General features: G+C 35.5%; 1 protein-coding gene across 1 annotated transcript in view; it reads right to left on the bottom strand.

The window, feature by feature from the left end:
* Positions 1 to 16,109, bottom strand: part of si:ch73-383l1.1 (receptor tyrosine-protein kinase erbB-4) — a 251,255-nt gene that overhangs the window by 186,733 nt on the left and 48,413 nt on the right. The window lies entirely within an intron of this gene.

The following is a 16,109-nucleotide window of genomic DNA, read 5'->3' on the forward strand; positions in this document are numbered from 1 at the left end:
ACACACACACACACACACACGCACACACACGCACACGCAGACACACAACATTTGTATATATTTTTTCTTTCTTTCTTTTATTTTATTTTTTATTTTTACATTCACTCTGTTTATGTGTGGGGTCTGAATGTCCCTGAGTATAAAGGGAAATGAGGACCATATCGTTTTATATATAAGAAAATAAAAATAATAATAATTATTGCAAACCTATACATGGAATATAGCCTGACAAGCCAGACCTCGCCATTGACAGGGCTCAATCCAAGGGGCGGGATAAACTTTTGTTTGGTTGTCTTTCAAACTCCCTCTGCACGCGATTGGATAGCGCTACAACCAACCGGATCAACGAAAGTGAAGCAGAGCTTGTTGAAAGAATAAACTTTAGCCGTATCCGGTCGGCAAAACTCTGAACACATCTTCCCTTCTTAAGAATGACTTCAGTGCCGTTCTTTGTTCTTTTCTCAGAGAAAAGCTTAACTCCAAGTCTTCCAGACTCGCGGTCAAAGCGGATTCGAAAGACCGCCATTCGCCAGCTTCTGTGTTTACTAGAAGCACTCAAGCGCAACTCGGCCGTCATCATGTTAAGCCCCGTCCACCGACTCTAAACACAATGTGATTGGCCCGCCCAGAGTTTGGCGTTTACAGCTCAGAAGTGTATTGAGAGTTGCTAGACGACACTCGCGGGCAGATTAAATTTGCTGCCGCTAGGGTGCGTCTAGATTTATAGGCTACATGGAATAAGCATTTCTATAAATTTTATACACTTTCCTGATATTTTGCTATTTTTCTGTGTGAGTTTTGTATGACAAACATAATAGATAAAAATAATTAAGTAAAACACTGGATTTCAAGACTTGAGTCTACTTCTTGAGTACTTCTGATTCCAATAACCCCCCAGCCGCCCTTTTTTCATGTTCTTGACACAGACTTCTTGACAGATACTCAACAAATTGGTATTACAGAGAACAACATTTTCAAGGTCTTATACGCAGAGGCAATAATTAACTCCCTTTTCCAAGCAAATTACTACACAGGAGTGACTACATCTGGTATATTTGAAATGCAGTGGAACCATAGCACACAGTGGCACAACAGCCTGCCAGGGAATTATGGATGCAAATGTGAGTATGACACAGCTGCCAGAATCCAAAACCAAACTAACAAAAGACAATAAACCAAGAGATATTTAATGTTGCATCTTGTTGAATGCTATTTACAATCAAAACATGTTACAAAAATGTTATACAACCACCACTGTGTTATGATAAAAAAAATAAAAATACTGGTGTTTAAGCTAGTTAAGAAGCATCCAAACACAACATTTGTTTGTGACCAGCTATGCTGCTCTTTTCATCAGGGTTATTTCATATCACTTACTCATTTTAGGCACTGACATCTTGTCCTCAGTTAGTAACCGTTTATTCCTGAAAGCTGAAGGAGCAGTGGATGAGGACGCAGAGCTCAGCCTGCCCTCGATGTGCCTGTGCATTAAGAGAGTGGATGGAAGTGCCAGGCCCCAAACCCAGAGAAAAGCGGCATGCACTCGCATCCTTTACCGCAGCAGTGACAGCGCATACGTAATGCCGCTGAACAGATGGAGATGAGCGTGGGCATATTAAGAGATTCAATGTTTTGGAAACAGACGGGAGGAAATGTCAGGTCATGATGCATTAACTGAGAAGGTGAGATGTCACATCTCAGATAATCAGGAGATTTGATTTCATTACTCTGATGATATACATCACTAATGGTAGCCTACTTTGAATATATTCTGAAATACAATGATAAATATAAATGGTCAAAAACTACAGTGTACTTTAAACACACACACACACACACACACACACACACACACACACACACACACACACACACACACACACACACACACACACACACACACACACACACACACACACACACACACACACACACACACACACACACACACACACACACACACACACACACACACACACACACAGTTTCTTTTTATATATTATTTAGACTTATGGGCTCTGTGAATTACTTGATTCTGATTGGTCAATCGCACATTCCAGCGGTATGCTATTCCTAGATAACAACCGCCAAAGTGAATAACACACAGCTCATCTGGGTGCTATTTTGACTAGTACTACTTATTTGCTTAAAGGTGCTCAAAACGATGTCACCAAAACACACCAGTGCAGTCTGGACCAAGCCTGCAGTACCGTGCAGCGCCGTGCAGGCCGCCTGAAAGCTTCAACTCTGGCAAGCGGAAACGGATGATGTTGAGTGGTCCATTTTTTTACAGGCTATGGTCTGGACCACAAAGCATAACAAACAGTGCTCCAACCAATAGTTGACAAGAATGATTTCCATCTCTTTTAATCTGACTAAAAATGTTTTGGCCTAAAAAACGTGTGACATCGCTTAGAGCACATTTAAAGGGTTAGTTCACCCAAAAATGAAATTGATGTCATTAATGACTCACCCTTATGTCGTTCCACACCCGTAAGACCTCCGTTCATCTTCAGAACACAGTTTAAGTTATTTTATATTTAAATAAAATAAGGGGCGGAGGGCCAAACGGCAGTGTGTCTGGGAACCGGACCAGATTATTTTTATTTTTTTATTTATTTTCCCCTCTCTCGTTTTGTCGCTCCTCGTGCTCCCGTCTCCATTTCTCTCGCCTCTCTGTCCTTACCCCCAGGTGCTGCGGCCGCCGTGATCGGTTAATATTATGAATTAATTAATCCTACATCCTCCATAGTTTAACTAACTAACTAACTAACTAACTAACTAACTAACTAACTAACTAACTAACTAACTAACTAACTAACTAACTAACTAACTAACTAACTAACTAACTAACTAACTAACTAGTTAACATTTTGCCTCTTTATTCTACATATGTGTAGGCTTTCTTTGAAGTAGCCTAATATATCATTTAAAAAAGACTTAAAGTTATGTCAACCTTGTATGAGTTTTACATTTAAGCACGGCTCATGCTTTCTTTAGGAAATGTAAAAATCTAGCTGAACAATGTCATTTTGCATTAAATTTTATGCTGACAACATTCAGTTAAGAGCAGAAATTAGACTTGGGCTCCCAGGACAAATCTTCCAAAAGAGGTGACCTTGCCCTTCTCCTTTCTACGGATTTCCTCAGCTGAACCAGGAAGACTTTTCTATCCTGACTCCAGAGTGAATCCTCTGAGTAGAGTGATTAGCGAAACCGTGAGGAAAGCTGCCCTCCAGACATGATTAATATGGATCTCTACTGTGAGTCTTATTGCTGACTCAGTCACCATAATCAGCAGAAAAAAACAAGACAATGAAGAAAGGGAATCGAAGCTCAGTTCTATTGAATGACAAAGCTGCCAATATATACTAAATAAATAAATAAATAAATTAAATAAATAAATAAATAAATAAATAAATAAATAAATAAATAAATAAATAAATAAATAAATAAATAAATAAATAAATAAATAAATAAATAAATAAATAAATAAATGTAAAAAGCAAATAATTTTATTTATTTATACATTTATTAATTTCTATTTTTATATATTTCCACATTTATTCCTTTCTACATTTATTTATTTCTAAATAATAATAATAATAATAATAATAATAATAATAATAATAATAATAATAATAATAATAATAATAATAATTTCTAATTTATTTATTTTTCTTTTATCGGAGTAAGGTCATAAATGGCATAAGCATAAACCGGTCGGGACGGGTAGATTTTTGCCTCTTACCCCGATTTCCGATTTCCGATTTCCAATTTCCGATTTCCGATTTCTGATTTCCGATTTCCGATTTCCGATTTCCGATTTCCGATTTCCGATTTCGCGTGGCATGTAAACGCATTAACCTGGTTTCTATATATATATATATTTAAAAATGGGATGGCCGATGCCACAGTATAAAGATATATGGAGTTTAGCATGGAGTTTAGGGCACACTGGAAAGCGTGACTACATAAAAACAAGCTGATTCACGCATGAATCATAATTGGGTTATATGTCTACGTTTATTCATGCATTACTAGCAATGACATGCAAATTGCAGCAATTTACTATTGTCTTTTAAGGGCTCTCCAATTAATGAGTTAACATTTGCCTTCCTTTCAAAACTGAATGAAGGAATGAGTAATTTGTTTTGAAAAAAAACAAAAAAACATAATTGTTCACACATTAACATGTCTAAGACAAATCGCCTATTTAAAAATACAAATTAGCAGAATTATAGATTAAGTTAGCCATTGGAGGTAACTCGGTTTAAAATGGAGACAATCTGTCTGTGAGAATTCAGGAGACTGGCTTTCATAGTCTGCTTTAGTTACAGATTTTCATCTGCAACCACATATGGTGGATGAGATCATCCTTTTCAAAAAGTATTTTCATGTCCACTGTGAAAATAGTCATTTTGAATACAGCTGTATCAAAAAAATCCTCACAGACATTAGGTCTCATGCAGACATACAAATTCTGTCTGAGAATCATGCTTCCAGCGAAAAACACATTTGCTGTTCTGTCATCTCATATCTGAGTAAGAATTGTTTTTTCTTCTTCTCTCTGTGGCAGCCTCAAGACTACTATCATCTCGTCTTTTCTCCTCTTGAGCCCCTGGTCCAGTTGGCAGATCCACAAAACTCCTAAAAGTCTAAATTATTCAACCACACCTCATCAATCACTTCCACAGCTGAAGTCTTTAGGTATGAAGAAAAATATGCAATTGAATAATTTATCTGAAACCGAACACAAGCTATTTCGAGATTGGGTTTTATTGGGACGTGGCCAGTGAACATTGGGTTAAACGAAATAAGAGTTCACATTTTTGTGTTTTGATTAAATGGACAGTTTGGTAGATAAATGTGAGTATTGGCTTTAGTTTTGTGAACATAGTTAAAGCAACATGGACTGAAACTCATTACTGTGTTGAGTTTAGTAATAGTTCTCATAAAACAATGGCAAACGGAATGAGACGGAAGCCTCAAAGTGCATATGACTGAACTATTTTAGCTAGTCAAAGTGAAAACAGCATGTTCTGACACTAGGCTTTCAATCATTTTAGGACTTTGTGTTCATTTAGCTTTGAAAGTTCACATGCATTCAGTGGCACCAAATCAACGAGTCCAGACCCACGTCCTTCCTGACATCAAGGGAAGCAGACAGACAAAAGAAAGAAAAAACTATAAATGTAATATGTACACTCAAATAAAAACTTTAATGCTTCAAAACAACTCAGTTTCACACACTGATATCACCAAGTACAACATGTTCCATTTTGGTTGATTGGACGATTATGTTACTTTTGCTCATCTGTCCATCATCGTATAAAGCCCGCTGTGACAATTTGATTGGCCCGAACCGCTCTGGTTCGAGCGCCAGACCAAACTTCCCGACCTCAAATGTTGTGCGGGGCTAAGTTCGACTATCACTATGCCAGGCTAGTGATTCAGTAAATAGGAATAGGGCTATCAGCATTATGAAAGACTTCTCCCATCCTGCCAATAGACTGTTTGTTCCTCTCCCTCAGGCAGGAGGCTGCACAGCACCAGAACTAGAACAACCAGGTCAAACAACAGCTTCTTTCCAGATTGTGTTAGACTTATCAACTCTGCCACACCACAGAGCTGAAAAACTGAACTTTTTGTGTCATAAAATTGTCACATTTTATTACTATGCTGATAATTTCAGGTTTGAATATATATATATATATATATATATATATATATATATATATATATATATATATATATATATATATATATATATATATATATATATATATATATATATATATATATGTGTGTGTGTGTTTGTGTGTAGGATTGGTATTGTTTCTATTTGTAGTTATTTATGATTAGTAATTGAGTTATTGATTTTTAAGTGGTTTTTAGCAAATTTCACCATGTTTTTGGAATGACAATAAAAAATCCTTAATCCTTAACATTCTGTACATGAATTTTGATAAACTTGTAAGGATACACATTGGCACACTAATGACTACTTGTAATGCTATTTAAAGTACATTATGATAATTACTTTGCTTGTTACATATACCTGTAACATTTCAGCCATTATAAATTGTTATACCTCTGTTTAAATACTCAATTCTGATTGGCTGGAAGTTGTGCAGTAAAAATGCACAGTAAAAATGTGTTTAATGCAGATTGATTACAGTTCAAAATGAATCCGCCACTATAAACATTGGTAACCATAGTAACAAAGTTACACGCTTGAAAACAGTGACAGTGGCAGTATCAACCATGAGATGCCGCATTATACCTATAACGTTACCTATGGTATTGTATGACACACACACACACACACACACACACACACACACACACACACACACACACACACACACACACACACACACACACACACACACACACACACACACATTCACTTAAAGGATTATTAGGAACACCTGTTCAATTTCTCATTAATGCAATTATCTAATCAAACAATCACATGGCAATTTCTTCAATGCATTTAGGGGTGTGGTCCTGGTCAAGTCAATCTCCTGAACTCCAAACTGAATGTCAGAATGGGAAAGAAATGTAATTTAAGAGATTTTGAGTTAAGTAAATGTTGTCTGGTCTGATGAGTCTCGATTTGTATTGAGATATTCAATTGGTAGTGTCAGAATTTGGCGTAAACAGAATGAGAACATGGATCCATCATGCCTTGTTACAACTGTGCAGGCTGCTGGTGGTGGTGGTGATGGTGGTGGTGTAATGGTGTGGGGGATGTTTTTTTTGGGGGACACTTTAGGCCCCTTGGTGCCAATTGGGCATCGTTTAAATGCCACAGTAGTTGGAGCATTTTTAATTTCTCTAGTACTCACTTCCCTCTTCTATTGTATGATAACATAAGCAGCAGATAGGCAATGCAAAACAAACACCTATGATTTTTGACATGCCAGCATCTGTCACTGTACATGCAAAAGTGAGACATCTGTAATTGTGAAATCTTCTGGAAAATGAGACTTACAGGTTATTTACAGGCTATAATAAAAGGTGTTTATTTTTGTGATTGTTGGAACATTTTGCTAACATTTACCATCCTTTCAAAATTAAAGTATGACAAATATGCATTACGAAAATTATTTTCAAATAAGTATATTATAATTTTCAAATTATAATTTTCTTTACAAAAACAAAACAAAACAAGATTTGGTCTTCAGAAAGCCTTTTTTCAAAAGGTTCATCTTGAAAAATCAGGGTTCTTCTTATAATATGGGTCGTCGTATATTCAGAACAATACGGTATTGTACTCATACTGAATGTAGGCTCAAAGGTGACTAGTTCTCAAGGCCTTAGATACATGATAGTGAAAAACAAGAAACAGTCGATTTGTGAGGAGAGCATAAAAAATATTTTCTAAAATCAAAATTAAACTGAATACCTCTAAATTACAATAAATCAAGGATGACACAGCCTCTTAAACATCTACAAACACTCAAGCCTTAGTTAAGCTCAAGTGCTCAAAGGACATAAACCAATATCCTTCAAAAATACCTTTTCAGTATAACAGATAAAAAGTTAAACCTAATGTACTTGCACTAGACCTGCTGGTATCAGATGCAGCCATTTCCTCACCTCCTATATGAAACACTTGTGATTCAGCAATTACCTGTTAATGCATTCACATAAAGAAGCCTAGCTTACAAGTCTGGGTGAGCAAGGGCAAAAACACAAAATACCCTGCAGATGGTAATATGACTTCTCATGTAGCAAAAATAAACTGCTGCAGAATAAGTTAGGTGCCATGCAAAATGTTATAAGTAATAAATAAGTATTACTTATCACAAATGTATTGTAGTAAAGGCAACATATACACATCAAAATTGTAGTCAAATACCAAGTTGTTAATATCTTTGATACTCAGTAAAACTACAAAGTAGCCAAAAAGATACGTAAGTATAGTTACATTTACTTGTATAAAGCGTTATATAATTAAAGGTGACTTGAATTGTGACGTTAAGTGACATATTGATCATAAGCTGTTTTATTGACGTGTGTCTGCGGTTCAAACTTAGGTTGAGCGATTGCATGACACATGATATATTTCAGTAAGTTGTACATATCTTTCAACGTGGATTGATGGATTGATTTCTCCTTTTTACATACTATAACTAGTAGTAAGGGGAAATAAAAGTCTAGAACCGAGGCACTAAAATAAAGGAATTTTGTAATAAAATGGACAGAATTTCAAGATGACACTTTGTTCTCATCACAAGTAAAAAAGTACAAAGCTCTTTGATATCATTGAATGGAAAGTGGGCTGTTCGGTGTAGGGGAAAAAATGCAGCCCTAGCACCCCTGGCTTGAACTATGCGGGTGAGGTTAAATAGACAGAGCCTGCTTTATTGTTACTATTTTTTAGCTCTTGACCCTTAATTGTCATGTTAACTTTGACAGCCCTTTATATATATATATATATATATATATATATATATATATATATATATATATATATATATATATATATATATATATATATGTATATGTATGTATATATATATATATATATATATATATATATATATATATATATATATATATATATATATATATATATATATATATATATATATATATATATATATATATATATATATATATATATATATATATATGCATATATATAATCTAGTTTGGTTCTTTTCTTAAGACACTCAATCAAATGAATTTTTTTTTCCAAAAATTAGCATGCCTGCATTAAATTATACGTAGATTTAAGCTTATCAAGCTACATTTTCAAAGTAGCTTCCTCAACACTGGAAACAGTTTAAGAGGTGAACAGGGTCCGTACCAAACATCTTAGAATTACTCACAAGAACACTAGTACCGCTAAGAATTGACTTAAGAGTAAAAAAAAAATATTGTCTCAAAGCGGCGCTTAAAAGTTAGAAATCAAGAATCCCAATCATACTTTAAGTAAAGTGTAAATCTTAAGTGTTAGTCTTAGAGTTGATTCACAACACTGCTGTGCCAAACGTACCAATCACTAAATAAATGTCCTTATTTAAGAACATTCTCAGATAAATTCACATTGAATGGTGATCCTAAGAGGAGTTTACATCCAACACAAATTTGGCAATAAAGAATTTTCAAGACAATAGATTATAATATACACATTTGAAATTAAAGATAATCACGTTTTCCACCAAATCTTAATTTAAAAAAAAAACAATTAAACTGGTGTGCTGTTAAACTGACCTGCCTATATACATATATAGCTTAGATTTTATAATATAATCAGCCACCTGGTGGGAGGAAGAAGCGACCGCTACTGCCTGTTGAATTAGTGTCACATGCCTGTCCTGTCTTGTGTGCACATGTGGGTTTTGTGTTGTCGAGCATTTGCTCCTGTCATTGTCAGTTCCCTCCCCCTTGTTATCTGATTAGTGTTTATTGGCCCCACCTGTGTTCCCTGATTCCCTTTTGATTTCTTCCCTTTATAAGCTCCTTGTGTTTGTCAGTCTTGGTCGGATCGTTGTTATGTTATGTACTGTCTACGTATCCCGTTCCCCTGTGACTTCTATGTGGTATGTGTTTAGTTTCCATTTATGTATTTTCTAGTTTATGTTTTCCCCCTCGTGGGTTGTTGTTTTGAGTTTATGTTTTGTTTTTGTAAATAAATTATCATTTTTCTGCACTTGAGTCCTCGCACCACTTTTCCTTTATGTGTAACGTGACAGAACTAATCAGATAACAAGGGGGAGGGAACTGACAATGACAGGAGCAAATGCTCGACAACACAAAACCCACATGTGCACACAAGACAGGACAGGCATGTGACAATTAGTCGAACAGCTGGGCCCGTATTTATCAAGCTTCTCAAAGTGCTATTTTAGTCTTAAGTGCTGAAAATTCATGAAATTTACTCTTACTTTCAAACTTAAGTATAAAAGCAAGTTATCAAATTTCTTAAAGCTAAGAATCACTCTTACTCTCCCAGTTATTTAAGACAGCTCAAGAGGTCTCTCAAGTGGTTAGGAGTTGCCAGTAGGAGCTTGTGATGGCACTGAGGAGACAGAGACGTGCGCAAATCTTTCAATAGAGGGAGAATGTGTTCGAAATGTTTGACGACAAATAGTTAATCAAACAGTATCGTTTGGACAGAGCAGACATCATCTTTTTCAGTGCTGGTTAATGTTGGGTTTTATAAAAAAAAAAAAAAAAAAAACACTGTCCGAGTAATTCAGCAAGCAGTAGCAATCGCTTCTTCCTCCTGCCATGTCGGTTTTCTTTTGGAATCCATGGTGGCTGATTATATATTAAAACAAATCTAGGCTATATATAGGCAGGTCATTTAACAGCACACCAGTTTAAAACATTTAATTAGATGGATGAAAACATGTTTATCTTTCATTTAAAATGTATATATTATAATGCATTCTCTTGAAAACTCTTTATTGTCAAATGTGTATTGATGTAAACTCCTCTTAGGAATTTCACCATTCAATGTGAATTTATCTGAGAATGTTCTTAAATAAGGACATCTATTCAGTGATTGGTTTACACCTATGACATCATCCAAAATTCCATTTGTGGCACAGCAAAGTGTCGTAAATCCACTCTAAGACTAGCGCTTAAAGCTACACTGTGTGACTTTTTTAGTTTACTCTTAGCTAAAAACAAGTAGTTCTTTCAAAAATATATGTGCTCATTAATGTATATTTACTTCTTTCAAGTAATAAAGTATTCTCGTAAGTTTATAATAAGCCATTGAAAACACATACGGGTGAGGGGTTCGAATGCTGGTCGCCATGTTGCCCCTCCATCTTGAAAGTACATTAGCCAAAGAGGGACATACCCGTAAATTCAAGCTTCGCCTTTCGCGTTTTAACACTCGATGGCATGAATGTGAAGAGGGGGATTGCCATGTTAATCTTGGACTAAATTGGCCACCGTAGGAGTTAAAATGAAATCAGTATTGAGAGGAATAGAAACTATTATTCACTGGATGGTCATATACCTTTACACCGCTAGATGGGGGAAAATATCACACAGTGTAGCTTTAAGATTTAGTCCTACACTTTACTCAAAGTATGATTGGGACGCTTGATAACTAACTTTTAAGCGCAGCTTTGAGCCAATATTTTTTTTACTCTTAAGTCAATTCTAAGCATTGTTCTTGTGAGTAATTCTAAGATGTTTGATAAATACGGGCCCTGAATGTTATAAAAGGCAAGTTCAGTCCAACACTATCCAGGACTGACAAAGATGATGCCTGCTCTGTCCAAACGATACCGTTTGATTAACTGCTCATTGTCAAACATTTCAAAAACATTCTACCTCTTCTAAACAAATTGTGCACGTCTCTGTCTCCTCAGTGCCATCAAGCCCCTACTGGCAACTCCTAATCACTTGAGAGACCTCTCGAGCTGTCTTAAAGAACTGGACAGTGAGAGGGATTCTTAGCTTTAAGAAATTTGATAATTTGCTTTTATACTTAAGTTTGAAAGTAGGAGTAAATTTCATGAATTCTCAGCGCTTAAGACTAAAATGGCACTTGATAAGAAGCTTGATAAATACGGCCCCAGGTCATCCGAGAAAAACTAGAACAGTTATGAACTCTTGTTTTTGAATTGCTGAGATTCAGAACTGACACTTCATCTAAAAGAAGCTTTGGCATTAGTTGGGCTCAATGTCACCCTCATTTGTCCCACTCAAGGCACCAGAGCATGAAAAGATGCCATTGGCTGTGATGTGGCCGCTGAAGCTTTTCTACAGAGCTTTGTCACACTGAATAGGGTCACCATGAGGATCACTGTTGGCCACTCTCAAACCGTCTACATAACTTCCACGGATCCTGCAGGGTTATACAACACAGTCAGACTCAGATAACAAATCCTTTCACTCTTTATGACAAGAAGCAAACAAGAGCTTGATAGCCTCTGGTCATAATACGCTTTCATCATATGGAAATAGAAGCTCATAGAGATGCACTTTACAGGATGCATTGATATCAGTTTTGTTGAGTGGTTGATGTCAAGAAAAGAGAACACCAATCACTATCACCCAACTAACAAGACCAGAAACAACACCCTCTTAAACTGTCCAAAAATATACCTGTCTAACACCTGCAAGTGTCCTGAAGACAAACACAAAGCTCTTTCTGAAAACTCCTCAGACAGCCGTCAGCTAAGTCTGAGTAATGAAAACAATTAACAGCTCTAATTACCTCTCTAAATCATATTCAAACATGGTGCTTATTGATTTGATAGACTGAGCCTGAGTTACGAGGAGCTCCAGTCAAACGGCCTCTTGTAAAAAAAAAATATATATTGCTGGGGCAACAGAAGCTGGCAGCCGCTCAGTGAGTAAATAAATCTTTAGAAGATGTGGCAGTCATCGTCCGGCTCCCAGAGTAGGTCCCGAAGGCCTCATTCCTCTGTCAGTGTTTCATATCTCCACGATAATGTTGCTGAAGTACCTCATTAATAGTCCAATTATCATTCATGGAATTGGTGCTCACAAGCATCTTTTAATTATAATTTATTTGGACCTAGAAGAGCCATTTATCCTGGAAATGAAAATGAATAAACAAACATCTATTTTTAAAAAATTGCTGTAATAGGAGTTATTTTCTTTGTACTTTATATAGTTTTTTTTCCTCTTTCTTTCAATTTAAGGGTGAACTATGATGCTAGAATTCCTTGACAGTTTCGGTGAGATTCACCCATTGGTTTAAAAGGGAAAAGAAACATCACAGCTGTGGATGTATACCAAAGCCCACTCCAGATATATATTTCTGTGCATTTCCAGTTATCTGATTTGAAAACACAGCCACATGCAGTTAGCCCATCATCATATGAACACAGCTGTGCTTACACAAAGCTGCCCGACATGCTTGTGTGCTTTGCCATTATCAAAGTTCCAGAGGGGCAGAGACAGCTCCCCGGCAGCCGGCGTTCGGTGTGTGTGTGGGTGAAGGGGGCTTGTGGTCTGTGAGAGTGTCACTGATATATATAACCCAGTAGTGAGAGATTTTCTGCCCTTATCCTCCTGTGCTGTTCCTCCTATTAATAACCCCTCACAAACACTGTGCCCAACCTATACTGACCCCTCCACATACCCAGAGTGTCTGTCTGCTTTTAACTTCGAGAGTTATGGCTTTAACTTTAGTAAGGGTTAGAATAGCAACATTTTTTTTTCCATCTGGCCTTACCAAAAAAAGAAGACGCTAATACCTTGTCCTAGATCTCTATATCTATATTTTACAACTCATGTACAGTATTTTGTAACTAAGGGGCTGTTTACACAACACAGTTTTTAACTAAAAACTGAAAACTTTTTATATGTGTTTTGGCTGCTGATTTACACGAAAACTGCTTTTTGGAAAAACAATACTGTTACTGTATCGGTGCAAACTACAAAAAGGTGAAATTGTGAAACCGGTGACGTCATGTGCATGTATAACTGTTCAGGAATGTAGTGTTTCTTTACAAACTGATATCGCCAACTATAGGCCTGGCAGCAGAATGCAGCATGTTTTGTCATTTTCATGGATCTGTGTGAACGGGAATGATTTTGACAAAGTTGTTGTCTGTACATGAAAAACTTTTCCAGTTTTAGTACATCACTGTTCTGTAAATAATACCCTTACTTCTCATGAAAACTACACATTAAAAATCTAACATAAATTCCGGCGAATTTTGCCAGATTCACAAATTAATAATCCAGTCTTTTTTAATGGAAGTATATCTTTAACTACACGTTGTTATATAAAGAATAGGCTTTTCTAGTCATTGAGTGGCTATATTAAATTATATTAAAATGTCTTGCCAAAAACAAAATATTGATTTATTGATGTAAGGAACTAAAATTGTAACCACAATCATTAAAATCCTTTTGATTCCTATAATAATCACCCCTACCCGCATAAAAATGTATCCAGGCTTTAAGAGGAATCATTTTCTGTCCATGCAATTCACTAGTGATTCACTGCACATCATCTTGCATCAACTATTTTCGCTTTCTTTTCATTCTCCACCATTTGAGGTTGATAGAGTCCCAGAGCTCCCGCTGCAAGGCTGTCTGCTACGGTTCAAAACATCTTCAGGGTTGAGAGAGGAAGCAAACACCCAAAAGGCTGGGACTCTGGTACATGATGAAGCGATTCATTTCAGGCATGCCCAAACAATGAACCCGCATCTGTCATTTAAAAGGTTTGAAGATGTCATGTTAGTAGTTTTAATTTTAAAAGATTTGAGCCAAAATAGGATTAATGGAATGGGAAAACAGAGAACGGAGAGGCATTAAACATGCCTCTTTATTCTTGAGCTTTTCTTATTCTTATTCTCGAGTTTAAAACAGCATAATACAGTCATGGTCATCTGTTATACTCATCTACTTTTTTATGATCTTTTTGTTACTCTCACAACTGTATATTTACAATACAGCAAGAAACACGATTTTGAATGATAATATAACATGTAGGGTTACAGTCATGACCAGAATTATTGGCACCCCTGGAAAATATGATCAAAGATGGCTGTAAAAATAAATCTCACTGTTTATCTTTTGATCTTTCATAAAAAAATTAAAATAAAATAATCACAAAAAAGGCTAACCTTTCATTGAAGTAAAATAATTGAAGGGGGGGGGGCACAATTAGTTGCACCCCTAGAATTTATTTTTTATGAGTAAAATATTTATAACCATATTCCCATTCTTATTTATTATTATTTTTAGCTCATCGGGGTGACAAGGAACATGACGTTTTGTTTCACAGGAGAATAAATATGAGTAAAGACAAAGGCCAAATTCCCTTAATCATTCATCACAATGAGTAAAACCAAAGACTATAGTTCTGATGTGCAGCAAAAGATTGTTAACCGATTGTTAAGCTTCACAGAATAGAAAGTGTCTGTAGGAAAATAGCTAAAGCCTTGAAAATCCCCATTTCCACCATCAAGGCAATAATTAAGAATGTTCAATCAACTAATGATGTGAAAAATCTGTGTATATCGTTCTAATGCACTGCGAGGAGGAGAGTTTGAGTGGACAAAGACTCTCCAAGGATCACAGATAGAGGACTGCAGAAATTGGGGTCAGTAGAAAAAAAAAAAAAAAAAAAAAAAAAATCAAACAGCCACTAAATCTCCACATGTTATTTGAAAGGATTTCAAGAAAAATCCTTGTTCATCAAAAAAAATCATTCAGTATAATTACTGGTGAGACATTACTGGAACTTCAATTGGGACCGGATTCTATGGTCCAATAAAACAAACAAAAAAACTAAGTAACTTTTTATAACAGGGATAAAAAAGTACCCCATGCCCAGGGTTAAATACTGCTGGATCTTTAATATTATGGGCCTATTTTTTTGATGGAGGTCCAGGACATCTATGTTCCGATACATGGTACTGTATTATGGATTCTAGCAGATGGCAACAGATAAAAAAAAATCTAAACCTAAATGCTTCCATTTAATGCCATTATAATGTCATACATTTTTTTCAGTGGCAAAAGTTTAATTTGTCATTAAAATGTAATTAATAGTTTTTAATGACTCTGTACGATTTCCTCTATGATGCCATATTTCAGGTCAAGCTAAATATTCATGACACTGTTATAAAATAATTTGACAGAGTATTGACACTTAATGACATGTTAATGACAAATTCAACTTGTACCACTATAGTTTAGGTCAAGAAATATATGCATGACAATGTTATAAAATATTTTGACAGAGTATTGACACTTAATGACATGTTAATGACAAATTAAATTTATAAAAAAATCATGACATTATAATAGCCTAATGACAGCCAACGTCAAAACCAACCACATGACAGTTTAATAATAATAACAATAATAATAATAATAATAATAATAATAATAATAATAATAATAATAATAATAATAATAATAATAATAATAATAATAATAATAATAATAATAATAATAATAATAATAGATTTTATTTATAACGCACTTTTCATTCCGAAGAATCTCAAAGTACAACAAAGGGAAAAAATAACAATACATGAATAACAAGTAAAAATTACATCTCAACATCATGCCGGACGCTGATGACGCTAGCCTGGTGCAAACTTCAGCCACCATGCAGTTCAAGCCCAAGG

Source organism: Pseudorasbora parva, chromosome 4 (assembly GCF_024679245.1).
Source record: "Pseudorasbora parva isolate DD20220531a chromosome 4, ASM2467924v1, whole genome shotgun sequence".
In the NCBI taxonomy this organism is placed as follows: Eukaryota; Metazoa; Chordata; class Actinopteri; order Cypriniformes; family Gobionidae; genus Pseudorasbora; species Pseudorasbora parva.